At 33.2% G+C, this 6,376-nt stretch overlaps 1 protein-coding gene across 1 annotated transcript in view; it reads left to right on the top strand.

Moving 5' to 3' along the window:
- Nucleotides 1-6,376, top strand: part of LOC105621006 (nuclear migration protein nudC) — a 94,845-nt gene that overhangs the window by 22,978 nt on the left and 65,491 nt on the right. The window lies entirely within an intron of this gene.

Genomic DNA, 6,376 nt, shown 5'->3' with positions numbered 1-6,376 from the left:
TAAAATCATTGCTCTCCGTGTATGTATACAAATTGCTCTTCAAATGATGAATGGTGATAAGAATAACGTGAATTATTAATAATGCGCAGTGAAAGAGAGAGAGAGAGAGAGAGAGAGATCTTGTTTTATTCAAGATTTTATTAATGATATTATAAAATGTAATGAGAAAATTTTAATCGATTTTGATACAATCGCTTTTATAGAAATATGAAATTCTCGATGAAAAATTTCATTTGTGAAAAATAAAATGGCCTCATTATCATTAAATTAAACATTGATTCTTGCTATCATGAAATATACTTCAGTCTTATACTTTAACATGTAACGAAATGTCTGCTTTTTTATTTTTGTGACAAAGTATCTGTAGTCTTGTACTTCATAATTCACACCGTCCTTCGAGTGTGTTTGTCGGTCGTAAGAAAGACCAACGACCGGAAGTTTCACCTTATCGCATGTTCTTTGGTTTACCTGATTTTTATGTCAATTCGGGTAATCTGGACCTCTTTTGTTGGTCCGTACATTACTCGTCGTCGCAACTTACAAACGCGCTCATAATTTTTTCACATGTATTGCATGACAGCGATACTGATATGAGAAGAAAACAGAATTCTCTATCTTTCTTGTCATCAAGTCGTTCTTAATTCGGAAATAATCATCCCTGAATGTTTGTATACTTAGCGGCAAGAAAATGTGAATTATAAAATAAAATATTGTCTTGTATAGAGATATTATTTTATATATTTTCTTTTTTTTATAATTATTCTTTATGAATCTTTAAATATATAATTTTATCGAAGATGAAACAAAAAATGTTTTTTTTTTTACAAAAATTGTCATAATTTATTTAACGTGCTTATTCTGTTTATATTTGTTTGATTTATATGTTTTTTTTTAGAAAATTGATTTAAACCATATCCATTGTTTTCAAATACTAATAAATATTAATGAATAAAATTAAAAAAACATAATCAAAGATATATTATTAAAAAATAATAATTTTTTAGTTGAAATGTAAAAGGTGATTGGTTACATAAAAAAAAATCAGATAACTACTCTCGTTAGTGCAAATTCACATAAATAACGATGGCAGAATAGCAAACTGCTCGTCGATTTAGTTCTCTCTGTTCATGAATACGGCACGCTTGAAGAAACGCATCCGATGTGATGGCATCTCCGCACCATCGTATCTATGCCGTTGGAACAATCGCGCGCTCTATTTTATGCAACGTTGAAGGCATGCCAAGGCGTGTGAATCGCACGTTTTCTTTTGTGTGATCAGACTGGATAAAATGAAAAACGCCGACCGTGACTACTGTTGACCGAGTATTACAGAAATTTTGTAATATCTACGGTCGCGTGGGAGGCGATTGTTCCCTCATATAGCCAGTTGCAGTAATCGTGATTAATCCTTCCATTATGATAAAATTAACTTTGTAACATTTGTATCGCGATAAAATAATGATTCATCTCGTGAAATACTAAATTTTTTAGACGCCAATGATGCTCGAAAGTTTGATTGATTGAATATAAGACTATACAGTATAAGCAGAAATTATGCGATGCGGGTTGGAATTATGCCTGATAGCGATTAACTCTACATTACTCGCGTTCAAGTTTTTTAACATAATTAGTCACGCGTTTCTGACACTTCAACATTATCATCTCAATTTTCATTGTTCTCTTTAATGATTTAATTAAATAAAAATTCTACACAATATTCTACACGTCCTTTAGATAAAGATAAATAAAAAAGAATTAAAAAATTTTTTAATTATGATAAAATTACATTAAAAAATTACATTAGAATAATATATATATATATATATATAAATAGTACCATATATTTAAACAAAAAAATTCTATTTATGAAAAAGGAATTTTAAATAGAATAATATATATAAATATAGTATTATATATTTAACAAAAAAATTCTATTTATGAAAGAGGAATTTTTCTTAGCATTTGCTCTAAGCAAAAAAATTTATACGAGGCACTATGTTTATAACATGTATTGTATTTATCTATTAAAAACTGGATAGATGAATCAAAAGTATAAGTTCTTCTATAGAAAATTCCACTATACTCTCTCCTTGAATCATATATTAGAGAAAAATCCGCTAGAATTAAGAGAGGCTAAAGAATGGAACATTTTTTTGGAGGGTGAATTAGTTTATATGATCGAGATGTTTCAGATATTCCACGCGGATAATGAAGGGTTCATGATTTTAGATTTTAGATTTAGATTCATCGTCTAGTTAGATTAATCGCAACGAAACGATGATTTTGCAATGCGAGATTATCAGCGGCAATCATTTGAATTCAACTTATCAAAGGTAGCATCATCGGCATTCAGTTGATCCGCGTAAAAATACCATGATCGATTCTGGGAAGCTTCCTGACGTATTTCGACCTTGTTCAGACCGACTGACTCAGGCAATCTCCAGTTTGCGAGGACAAGGCGCGCTTTAACGCATATCTCGCAAATTAGGCCTAATCACTGCGTTCAGCTCTCTTTCCGTGCAAATTAATTATTCCAATCAGGAATCGCGCAGGCATATGTAACGCTCTATTTCAGACAAGGACTAACTACGGCTTCCTTCTTGGATTGTTTCCTTCCTACCCCGACTCCTTTCCCCATGTCGTTCAATTTGTGGTCCATGAGAGAAATCTACGAGGACGTGATCTCACGGAACGATCTCGATCTCGTCAAGAGTCAAGTGCACCGTTCTTCCCTTCTCGGTCGACCTCCGGTCGCTTGGTTGCCCCAAGGCGAAAAGTTACGTGGCTTTTATAGTCCGATCTCTCACGAGTTGGCATCACGGACACCTCGCAAAAGTCACTCTTTAAACAGATCGGCGCGTGCCTGCATCCCATATCGGTAATTTGTTAGATCACGCCCGACCTTTATACGTCATCAATTAATTTTCGCTCTTTTTTTGCAATAAAGAGAAACTTTGCTACGGATATTCGCGCAAGATTAAACGTGAAATTAATGTCGATAAGACATTCATTAAGTAAAGTCAGTAAAGTCTTATATGTTTCGATTTATATACATGTAGGTAATGATTCCTTTAGATACTTCAAACCCACTTTGAATACTTTCAATGAAATTTTGATAATTATTTTATACTCCAATTTTTTAAGATATATGAAAAGTAAATAATTTCTAATTGTTTTTATCAATTCAATATTATAATGTTTTACAAGATATTTGTGTGTGAAAAAAAATTAGTTATAATTGGCGTAAAGGTTCTATGTATATGGAAGAAAGTGCAGCAAAGCAGAGATATTTACATTGTATACTTGCGATTATGCTCGCCATGCAATTAGTCATTTCTACAGTTGCTTGCTACCCATTTTCTTAAGTATATACCAGAGGACAAAGTCTTTGCTTATGAGTCGATTAAAGTTATTAGCCGTATTTCGCAAGCGGACATTAATCGCGATGCTGACAAGTTCTGAGATGTTGGTTACCCGTCGTCGGAAAAAAACGGGTACATCCTCATGTGCAATTTGTACGGTTTCCATTAATGGCGATTGTGTCTCGATTGAAATTTAAATGTGATTACGAGTCACACGCGCACAGCGCACCTACGCGCGATTTAACGACTTGTGCTCGTATCTATCACGATTGATTGCGTGCCAGAGAATTCCTCTTAACCCTTTATCACAGTTTTTTTCTCGGGAAAAAAGCGTTTTATAAACTTCTTCGACGCTTTTATTCCTCCCGAGTTGCAGTGCAATCAACGCCATCGTATTCCAATTATGTAAACCGTATTTATAGCTCTGATTGAAAACGTTGATTATCCTTAACACATTGTGATAACTTAAACTATGCAATTAATTTTCAAAATACATTATTGGTAATCCTATTTCTAAGAACTCTAATTGCATTTGATTGATATTTATTTATTTTTTTTTATTATTAGCTATAAAATACTAAAAATATCTTAAAAAGAATATTTTACTTCTTAGAAAGAACAGTTTTGTTGAACTATCTAAAATAATTTAGCTAAACATAAATCTGAAAATAATTTTGCCAAATTGTTAAATTTATGTAGGATGCTGCTAGAATGTCAAAGTTTTTGCAACACTACTCATCGTACTTAAATTTTCATAATTACTTTGGTGGTTCAACAAAATTATTTTCAGATCTACTTAAATTTTTAGATATACTTCAGCAAAATTGTCCTTTCCGTATATGTAGTTTACTTGGCATAATTTTTTTTATTTCTGGAACAATTAAAATCTCGTTAGTCGGTACACGCCCCTAGGATTTTTTTTTTTACTTCGGACTCGATTTTGTCTCACAAATCTATCAACTGCTTTCGGTGGGGCAAGGTCGCGCTTTCGACAGCTTCCTGATCCACGTCGCGCACTGCTACCGGGAGGAATATGTGGTCCCACGCGATAAAAACACGTACATTCAATGGTATATCGATCTTTTTCGATCGTGAGCAAGGTTAAAAGGGATTGGTTTTGCCTCGCTCTTCCTTCTCTACATTTCACCGCGCCACCCATTAGCTGTCTTCGTTTTGCCTACATCGCTTTTCTCTTCTCGCGTAGCATATTTCGTCGTGTTCGCCCACTCTGAATCGATATGCGAACCTTCGCTTCGAGAAATTAATTGCGCGCCCGTCTACCTGTCCCTGCTGTGTACCACCTCTCGTGCCTCTTCTCGACTTGCTCAAGAGTCCACACAAGTCGATCGTTGGATACTACGATGCTTAATGCACGTACACGCGCCTCTCTTATAATGATGAACGTATCTCCTAGGATTTTCCAGAATGGGCTCGGCAAAGATTTTCTTAAGTATGACTACGAAGTAGTGATTAACTTTAAGAAAGTGTAAAAATGTCTTTTATGTCCTAACTTGACCGACAAATGTTACAAACGTTCTATCTTGATTCTATACACTGATATTTGTTCACGTCTGTCAACTTGATTCCTCAATAAATTCGATGGTAAACTTTGGCTTATGCAGATTATGTAGATTCTATTTACTCACTCGATGGACTTACGTGATAAAGTGCACGTGACAATGATGCGCATGAATATCCAATCATCGAATGTTTGACCGTCTATGAAAGCGTCATAGGTATACAGAAAAAAAACGAAAGTATGTAACATTTTAGCTAGATTCAAATCTGAAAATAATTTTATTGGACCATCAAAATAATTATATAAAATAATTCGCTCAAACTGGTTACTAGAATATCATAACTTTTTGCAGTAATGCTTACGATTTCTTAGAAAATTATTTATGATGTTTTAATACTAGAAAAAGACAATCTGATTGTATTAATTGGAGTTATAATAAAAAATAGATAAATTAGAATTTTATGATTGAATCTATTAGAATTCTCGGTGCGATAATCAGAATTTTTTTCAATAAATAAAATTATTTTTAGATCTATGTCTAGCTAAATTTTTAAATACTTTAGTAAAATTGTTCTTTCCGTATAGCTTATTCTCATAATTGTGAGAAGATAGTGTCAACAATCGTATAGTTAGGATTTATAGAATGATTGACTTCGTAAACAGTCAAAGGCTACAAAGTATCTTTTAATATCAAGTTGATGTAGTATAATGAGACGAAGAAATACGATCTAGTTAACATTACTGTAATCATGTGTCTCCGTAAACTTGTCTGTCAATTGTTAAACTGCCGCAACTGCTAATTGCCATCCCTAATTATATTTTTGCCGACGGACCAGACAGTACGATGATGCATGTAACACAACGCGTGACTGTATGCTGCGCAAGGAATTCACGCCACTGTACCTCCATTAAGCATGCGATACCAAACTTTCCCTTATAGTCATGCCAAAGACAGTAGATGACGAAACGATCATGGGCGGGTTCAAGCTAACGCCGCTTGAATCATTCGTAAAGTGTGAAATCTCCGCGACATTTAGATGCCGCCTTCGGTTATCTATCGCGAGGAACAAAGAAAAAAATCAATGACCTTTAATTTGAAATGAACTATAGAGTGTAAACGATTCAATTTATTTGCGAGAATAGTTATTATAATCGAATCTATTTAAATATTTGTAAAAAATTTTTATAACAATGTAACGGCTTATTATTTAGTGAATGCGTAATATTGGACACAAGATGTTTTTATACAATGTTATTGGAATTTCGTTATTACATTATCTATTAATAATTATAAACAAGCTTTAATACTAGATTAAGCTGATCTTATGTCATATATCGTGCAAGAATCCCGACTCGACTTCCTGATTAGCATACCGTCACGATGGTGCCAGCAGAATCGAATATATATATATATATATATATATATATATATATATATATACTATATATACGTATTATATATACCACTACTAAGAAAAGAAATAATACTTAATTA

The sequence above is a fragment of the Atta cephalotes genome (assembly GCF_000143395.1).
Source record: "Atta cephalotes unplaced genomic scaffold scaffold00031, whole genome shotgun sequence".
In the NCBI taxonomy this organism is placed as follows: domain Eukaryota; kingdom Metazoa; phylum Arthropoda; class Insecta; order Hymenoptera; family Formicidae; genus Atta; species Atta cephalotes.
The sequence above is the reverse complement of the archived record's forward strand: the minus strand, read 5'-3'. Positions and strand labels throughout refer to the sequence as shown.